This window comes from Dipodomys ordii, unplaced genomic scaffold (genome assembly GCF_000151885.1).
Source record: "Dipodomys ordii isolate 6190 unplaced genomic scaffold, Dord_2.0 Scaffold98, whole genome shotgun sequence".
NCBI classification, from domain to species: Eukaryota; Metazoa; Chordata; class Mammalia; order Rodentia; family Heteromyidae; genus Dipodomys; species Dipodomys ordii.
In genome coordinates, this window is record NW_012267314.1 from 4,953,282 (window position 1) to 4,959,919 (window position 6,638).

The following is a 6,638-nucleotide window of genomic DNA, read 5'->3' on the forward strand; positions in this document are numbered from 1 at the left end:
CCAGGGCAACCAGGAACCAGACCCTTGTCTATGGTCTGGCCACCCCTTGTAGCAGAGTGTAGATCAGGGAGCAAGTCAGGCATTACAGCTTTAGGCCTGAGCACCATAATCTATAAGAAGCCCTGCAGCTGAATGTGGGTTATGGGAAATGGCTGTAAGGAGCGGAGGTGATGTGTGAGGGAGACACATGACACTTAGTGAGGGGAGCTCTGAGATGGGGTGACTGAGAAAGGTCCCTCAGAAGCACTGACCCAAGGTTTCCTCAGGAACTTGCAGTTATGTGTTTCTTTCTTTCTTTGCTTATAAAGGATGAAGAGGGCTGGGAAGTTGGCTCAGTGGTAGAGCGCTTGCCTTGCATGCAGGAGGCCCTGGGTTTTCTCAGCACCACATAAGCAAAAAGAAAAAAGCCGGAAGTGGCGCTGTGGCTCAATTGGTAGAACACTAGCCTTGAGCTGAAGAGCTGAGGCACAGCGCCCAGGCCCAGAGTACAGGCCCCACGACCGGACCCCCCCAAAAAAAGATGAAGAATGTCAAACGCCAAAATAACACAGAATGGAATAAAAGGCCTGAGATGACATCTGAGGAGTTAGGTTCAAAGCCAGTGGGAGCAGGAAAATCCATGAATCTCTTACCTCCAATTAATCAGCAAAGAAAGACATGGCATTGTAGCTCAGGTAGGAGAGTGCTCGCCTTGGGCCATAGGAGATTAGGGCTGGGTGCTGGTGGCTCACAACTGTCATCCTACCTACTCAGGAGGCTGAGCTCTGAGGATCACGGTTCAAAGCCAGCTGGGGCTGGAAAACCCTGAGAGACTCTTATCTCTAGTAAAGCACCAGAAAAACAGAAGTGGAGCTGTATCTCAAGTGGTAGAGCTCTCGTCTTGAGCTGCAGTATTGAGGGACAGCACTCAGGGCCAGAGTTCAAGCCCCACAGCCAACAAAAAAAAAAAAAGAAAAGAAAGAAAAAAGGCGCTTAGGGACAGCTCTCTGACCCAGAATTCAAGGTCTTGAACAAGTTAAAAAAGAAAAAAGTTGAAGATGCTCCCAAGAAGCTGATGAGCCCGTGGTGCTGTGAGTGAGGTAATTCTCCATGTCCAGCACTTGCCAAAGCACCGCCTGAAACTCAGTTCTCAAGCACAAGGAAGTTCAACGGCAAATCTAGGAGCCTCCAGCCAAACTCACACTCAGCCCAGCTCTTCTGCTCCTCGAGATCAATATGAGAATTTAGTAGACCTTCCATCTTTTCTCATTTGAGGATCACCATTAGCCCAAGCCCTGGGTCACTGTAAGGCAGACTCTTCTGCCTGGTGCTTTAACTCTCCTGACCACCATGGTAGCCACACCCCTTTCCTCCATTGCTTGGGTGCTACTTATTGTCTTCTGAGATTCAAGGATCCAAGGAAATACTGTAACCTCAACATCTCAGGATTTTCATTCCAGTCTTTGTTATTTTTATTCAGTATATTCTTAACACCTTAGGCCATTTTCTCTTGTTGCTAAGTGATAGAATTTTATAGTTAGGCTCCTACTAGCTTTGAACAAGAAATCTCAATAAGCACAACAGATTCTGTGTTGGGTGAATGAGCCAGAGGTCTGCTTCTGGCTTTTTTGGTGGTTAATTAGAGTGAAGAGTCTCGAATATTTTCTGTCCAGACTGGCCTCAAGTCTGGATCCTCAGATCTCAGCCATGTGAGTAGCTAGGAATATAGGCTTTAGCTACCAGTGTCTAGGTCTACTTTGCTCTTGTTGATCATGATTATTTGCTATTGAGAGTCTTTTATACTTACAAATGAATGTTAAGCTTTGTTTAATTATGTAAAGAGTGTGTTTCATGGTATGGGGGGAGATGGGAAGGGATGGGAAGGGGAAACAAAGGAGGCAACAATGCTTGATAAGAAATGTACTCATTACCTTGCTCATGTAATTGTCACCCCTCTGTACAGTATTTTCACAATAAGAAAAGAGAGCGTCTTTTGTATTTTGATAAGGGTTGCTTTGACTATGTGGATTGTTTTGGTAATATGACCATTTTAATATTTTAATTCTCTCAATTTATGAATACAGGGAATCCTCCTATTTTCTTCTGTCTTCAGCTTCCCCCCCCCCGACCTATTCATAAGTATAGCGCAGTTTCTCTAATTGTGCTTACCTTGCTTGGTGAGTTACAGTATTTATTTTAGAGGAAAAATGAAGACAATGAGACTCTATCATGAATACTTAGAAACTGCCTTTGCTAAAAACTACTAACTCCAATGAAGAAATGCAGCAGTGGTACTTACTAGACACTGTGTTGAAAATGAACCATACAACTTGTGAGTGGGGATGGCAGGGAAAAACTGAGAGAGAGCATGGGCCAAAGAGTAATATACTGTATGCCCATCTTATGTAAATGTAGCCCTTTGTACATTATATTTGTGGTAATAATAAAAAATTAAAATTTAAACACTTACTGACTTATTACTTGAGCGTAAAACTGAAGTAAAGTGGGAGAGAGAAAGCTTGGGAGATGCGGAGCTGACAGGCACCTTGCAGCAGCAGTGCCAGGCAGCCAAGGCCGGCCCAGGAGAAGCAGTGCTCACACACAGTCCATGGCAAGCAGGGCAAGGCGCTGACATCATGGGGAAGAAGAAGACACGAACCTCCATCCCGCCCGAACCAACATCCTCATATGACCTTACTTCCTTTTTTCTTTCTTTTCTTTTTCTTTTTTTTTTTTTTTCTGGTCCTGGGGCTTGAACTCTGGGCCTGGGCATGTTCCCAGAGCTCCCTTTGCTCAAGACTAGCCCTCTACCACTTGAACCACAGCTCCACTTCTAGCCTTTTTCTGTGATTAATTGGAGATCAGTGTCTCACAGACTTTCTTGCACATGCTGGCTTTGAACTGCAATGCTCAGATCTCAGCTTCCTGAGTAGTTAGGATTATAGGTGTGAGCTGCCAGCATGCAGCTCTAAAGTCATCTTCCTTTAAAGCCCAGCTGTACAAGCTCAAACCTACCACAAGGTGGTGGACAGTTCACAAACTGAAGTGGTGAAAAACAGTTCCAGTTCTAAATGCTCCATTGGTACTCACTGGACACTATGTAGTAAATGAATTTCTTGTAGGTGGGGATGGAAGGGCAAAACTGGGAGAATGCATGGGAAGGGGTGACATCCAAAGGACATGTATTCTTTATCTGACTTCCATAATTGTAACCCCTCTGTCTATCACTTTTGTAATAACACAGAAAAAGTTTTTTAAAGAGTTCCAGTTCTGGTTCAGAAGAGCATTGCTCAATTGACTAAAATTCGATGTAGGAAATGTTCAAGATTTCCAAGGAGATCACTGAATCCACAGAGGTTACCATGAGGATCAAGAAGTCGAAGTCATCTTTCAAAAGGCCATGGGGCTTTTTGTTTTGACAGAATTAAGCAGAAGGAACACCAGGTACTAGAGTGGAAGAGGAAAAGAGGGAGGGAGGGAAGGAAAGGAGGCAAAGATCCCCTCGTGATGCTATTAGGTTATTTTGCAGACGTAGCAGGAATAGGGCAAGGCATACAAGCCTCAGTCAAAGTTGAGGTAGGAAAGGAGATAGAGGAAAAAAATCAAAACAAAAAACAAGAGAGGTAGAAGCATGATCAAAAGATGTTAAGGAAAGAGGTAAGAACTGAAAAAAAGGAGAGGTGCCAAGAATGGAGAAATAGGGGTGAGATAAAAGATAAAGATATAGGGGCATAAAAATTACAAAGAAGATTCTAAGAAAAACAAAAAACACAGACCAGGCACTGGAGGTTCATGCCTGTCATCCTAGCTACTCAAGAGGTTGAGATTTGAGGATCGTAGTTCAAAGCCAGCCTGGGCAGGAAAGTCCCTGAGACTCTCATCTCCTAGCAACCACCAGAAAACTGGAGGTGGAGCTGTAACTCCAAGTGGTAGAGCCCCAGCCTTGAGCAAAAAAGCTCAGGGACAGTGCCCAGGCCCTAAGTTTAAGCCCCATGACTGAAGGGGGGAAAAACACAATAGAAGCAGAGAAAGAAAACATACAAGCAGAAATGCAAGAAGTCCAAGAAATGAAATAGAGGCAGGAATAACGTTGATTGGTTGGGCCAGTTCCTTATTAGGATTGGTCAGGTGGGGCCTTGTCACAAGAAAGTTGTTGGGGGTGAGTTTGTAGCTTAGATTCTAGTGACAAGATGTTTATCAGATCTGTCCATCCTGAAATCCAAGGTGCCCATGAGGTTACTGCAGGGCAGAATGGCTTAGATGAAGGGCAGATACCAAATGGAGGCAGGAAGGTCACTAGAATCTCAACTACAATCTCCACCAACAACTTACCTGACAAGGCCTCACCTGACCTCAACTGGCCCAACCTATCAACTACACTTTGACTGGGGCTGCTTAGTGAGATATACATTTCCATCCCTGCCCAGAAGCTCACATTTGTACCCTGATATGGCTGCCATGCTTAACATGTCTTTTCCTACAGAATGCAAGGGCCACATAATAATCTTTCTCTTCCCTTTACTACTACACATTTCTTTATTTGGTATATCAAAGCAAGGGCCCAAACCTGTCATATTGGGCCCCCTGGAGTTGGGACTCTGGGATTGCTTGGAAGCAGAGTTGATGTGTGCTCTGAAGACCTGCTATTGGATGTTAAGTGAGTCAGACACTTAGGACTGGGGTGAGGTAGCAGGGAGGGAAGACTCCTACATGAATGGACCTTTGCTCCCATTCAAACTCACTGAGAAAAGTGAGCCCCAAGGCTCTCCTGCCCACCATTTATCCTCTGAGCATATGCTTCATGTATTTGAGTTGAACATACCCAACAACATGTCTGCCACCTTTTCTTGTTGAATTAACTATGGCCTTAAACTGAGCATGCTCATGATTGTACACTTTCACTGAGCATGCTCAGGAATATGTCTCCGAAATACTTTCCCATATGAATATGTAGAGAGTCCCTAAGTAAAACCCATATACAACCTCCAGGCCCTGAGGTCAAGCCCCAGGACGTGCACAAAAATAAAATAAAATAGAATACATCACTTTGCACTGGGAAAGATGCTAGAAGGACTTCCCAGGAATTGGCCAGACCATACACATAACAGTACCAAAGTATAAAATTTTCAACCCAAGCCAGGTGCCAGTGGCTCACGCCGATAATACCTAGCTACTCAAGAGGCTGAGATCTGAGGATGGCAGTTCAAAGCCAACCTGGGCAGTAAAGTCCATGAGACTTTCATCTCCAATTAACCACCAGAAAACCAGAAATAGCACTGTGGCTCAAGTGGTAGAGCACTCAACTTGAGCTGAAAAGCTGAGGGACAGTGCCCAGGCCCAGAATTCAAGCTCCACAATGAACAACAACAAAAATTAACCCATTTTTAAAGGCTAATTTGGGAAGAGAGTTTCAGGGCCCCTGCAGGACAGCCCACCCAGTGAATATTCCCCTGACTTTGTCTACAAAGGCACTCAGAGACCACTGCTACAGTAGGCCACAGGAGCCTGACTTTAGCCCCAGCTAGGATCTGACCTTGAAACGTCCACATGATGCAGGTTTTGCAGGCATTTAGAATGCAAGAGAATTATGGGGTCACAGAGGCTTCTGCTAAGATATCAAAGAAAGGTCAAGGAAGCAAGACAACATGTGGCTGGGATCAGAGTTCCTACATTCAGCCCCTAAAAGGGCAATGCATGAAGCTTTGAGAGGAAACCTAAGCATCACTGCAGAACCCAGGAAGCTGGAGATGTCAGCAACAAAGAACATAAGGCACTGGCAGTGAGCAGAGTCAACCCAGGAGAGAGGCATGTGGGCTGCATCCAGCAAGTCCATATAAGTGGAACCCACTTCTGTCTCCCACATCTAGTATCACAATTTGTTCCAGATGCTAGACATGTTACAGAATTTTGTGTTTGCCCTGTTGTCAGTCTTGCTTTGAGCAAATGAGGTATAGAGATGGAAATGTTACACCAAAACACAGTCCCAACAATGACCAACAATTACCTCTGTTCTTTTCAGCTACACAGCTAACCCAGATGGTGCCAGGCCTCTGACACATCAACTCTAACAGTGTTCTGACCCAGTCCTCATCACAAGCCTCAGATACATAGGCCTGAGAGGAGAACAAATCTGGTTGGCTTTTCCACACCAATCTTGTCCATTTCAAATACTACTAGCCAAGTGTTTTTCCTTCCTGTGAGACTAACTTGCAATGTAGTCAACCTTTTTTAAAGCCATAGTATCATCTTGAATTGTTCAGAAACACCCAGATGTGTCTTCAGATGCAAAGTATATGACTTAGCCAGGTGCTGGTAGCTCACACCTGTAATCTAGATCAAAGCCAGCCTGGGCAGAAAAGTCTGTGAGATTCCATCTCCAACTGACTAGCTAACAACAATGTGGAACTCCGAAGAGAACAGAACATATCTCTATTCATCACAGACACTTGGAAACAGTTAAGTCCTCCACAGAGTGTCCCTGTATTTGTAATTCTGCTTCTGGGGGAAAAAAAAATCAAAGGACTCAATTCAATCTGTTCTTTTCCATACAGTCCTGACTTCACAGCTGTTTTTAAGTAAAACCTTTTCCGTGGGGTAACCCCCACTCTGTTCACTGGAGGGGTCTAGCCTCATAAGGAACGGATCTTTTAAACTGAAGC

At 44.5% G+C, this 6,638-nt stretch overlaps 1 protein-coding gene across 1 annotated transcript in view; it reads left to right on the top strand.

Moving 5' to 3' along the window:
- The window catches only part of Lrp11 (low density lipoprotein receptor-related protein 11), a 44,596-nt gene that overhangs the window by 15,982 nt on the left and 21,976 nt on the right, over positions 1–6,638 (top strand). The window lies entirely within an intron of this gene.